The sequence below is a fragment of the Volvox carteri genome, assembly GCF_000143455.1.
Source record: "Volvox carteri f. nagariensis unplaced genomic scaffold VOLCAscaffold_115, whole genome shotgun sequence".
NCBI lineage: Eukaryota > Viridiplantae > Chlorophyta > Chlorophyceae > Chlamydomonadales > Volvocaceae > Volvox > Volvox carteri.
In genome coordinates this window covers 167,092-169,428 of record NW_003307658.1, presented here as the reverse complement: position 1 = coordinate 169,428, position 2,337 = coordinate 167,092, and positions in this window count along the sequence as shown.

The following is a 2,337-nucleotide window of genomic DNA, read 5'->3' as shown; positions in this document are numbered from 1 at the left end:
GCAGAGGATGTGCCACCCCGCGTCAAGTCGCGTGGTGCTACTGGTAAGTGGCGACGTGAGATGTGTGGCAGGGAAGAGTGGGCAACCTAGAAAGGAGGAACCCACCTCACCCCACCCACCCAATTGCATAATGTTATGCATACCGACGTCTATGAAACATCATACCATATGACAACAGAAATGCCCCCCTTGTTTTACAACCCTGTGTAGGCGAGTTCAAAACAAACTGGTCAGAGCTCGGCGGTGTAGACCCATATGCCTGCTGCGTCAGCGGCGGCATCAGGGGTGGTTCATCGGTGCTAAGACTGGCAGTACACGGCCGGTCGCATTCACCAAGCAGTACTGCTGCTGAAAGCCGCTGTGGGTTATGCGTGGTTTGATGCCATACTACAATGGCCTGTCTGTTTTCTGCGCCAACGTTTGGCGTTTGTGCGTGGGCAATCCGGGAATCAACAGCAGGAGGGAGGACCCCTGACATGGGGAGCGCGGGTAGCCAATCCACACGGAAGTGTCGTGGTTTACATGGGCCCAGGCGTGCAACGTTTTGTGTCAGTGTTTGGTTGCATGGGCGGAATACCGGGGGCGACTTCATGGGCCATGCCCCGCCCAACGGAGAGCTCGATGGATTAAGGCATAGATTGCATATGGCGAACATATTCTTCTCGGCAGACATCTGCATTTTCATTTGTTTTCAATGTAGCTCGTGGTACTGAGTTTAGCGGTGTATCAGAGATTTGTCATTGTTTCCACCCGAACCTATTCATGCATACGAGTGTTGTGGGATAAACTGGACGAACTGCCGATGAAGTGTGGTGGGAAAACAGTGGGACCTCGGCGGCTGACTTGACTGGGTAATGCAGTCGTGGCCCTGAGTGCTTGCCTCCGGTAGTAGTAGTAGTGCCAGAGTACGGTAACCAGGTGTGCAAGTTGTTGTGGGATCGAAACTAATACGCACATGAGGCACTTGTAAGCGGTCCTCTTGCAAAGTTTTTCTGTAAATTCCTTAAAGGTCATGTGCTTTTGGATGCCAGCCCCAGCCAATCCTGCCAACTTGACAGCCAATTCGACACCCTGTCAGGCTAATTCGATACCCTGTCAGGCCAATTTGACACCCCGAACAGGTCAATTCGATACCCTGTCAGGCTAATTCAATACCCTGTTAGGCCAATTCGGCACCCGGACAGGCCAATTCGACACCCTGACCCTTGGTGTCCGGGCGGTTGTGGATTCCCTGCGTGCTGGCCAGATTGGTGTCACCCAGGCGGTGGACACTATCGAACGGATTTTGCTGGGTTGCTTCGGTGATGCCTTCAGGCCCGGGCCGGTTTCTAACGGCAAGGCGGCGTGGTGGAATGATGAGTGTGCTGCGGCTAAGCAGGCCATGTTGCAGTATCGGTCTGATGTGATGAAGTGGGGGTGTGCTGCCCCGGCTATGGGGCATACGAGTTTTCAAGAGTTACGTCGTCAGTTTAATCGTGCTAAGCGTAACGCGCGACGGGATCACCGGCTGCGAGCCTTGGAGTCATTCATAGCTACATGCAAACGGGATGCGAAGACCCTATGGCAACGTCTGAACGGTAAGCCAGCGGCCAGATGCAATGTGGAAGACGTGTCGGAGTGGACGGACTACTTCGATCGCCTTTATAATGCCTCAGCCTCCTTCGATGAGGTGCAGGAGGCCCGTGTCTGTGCCATTCTCAACTGTATCAATCTCGGTGCGGGCTCCCAAGTCGGGGCGGCGTGGCGTGATTCCGAACCGGTGCATGCTAGACGGTCTATGGCCGACACTATGAATGGTCCGTTCACTCTTGAAGAGGTTGAGGCGGCTTTGTCGTCCCTGTCTAATGGGCGTTCCCCGGGTCTGGGTATGGTTCCGGCCGAGTGCTACAAGTATGCCAAGCGAATCCCTCGTGAAGGTGACGAGGACAGGGTGTCTGTCAATGTTATTGCCCCTGCGATTCGAGACCTTTTCCAGCACATTTGGGATACAGGGGATGTGCCTGACCAGTTTTGCGTGGCGTCTCTCAGTCCGTTATTTAAGAAAGGCGACCCCAGGGTCAAGGACAACTACAGGGGTCTAGCTGTGGGATGCGCCATTGCCAAATGCTATGCCACGGTTCTCGACAGGCGGCTGGCAGCTTTCGGGGATAAAGATGGTGTCCGGTGCCGTTTTCAGGCTGGGTCCCGTAAAAAGCGCAGTACAGTTCATCAGTTGTTCGTTGTTCGTCATCTTAAAAGTCGTTATGAGCGGCCCGGCAGCAATCAGGCCCTGTATGCGTGTCAGGTGGATTTTGAGAAAGCCTTTGATAGAGTGCCCCGGGCAAGCCTGTGGCAGCG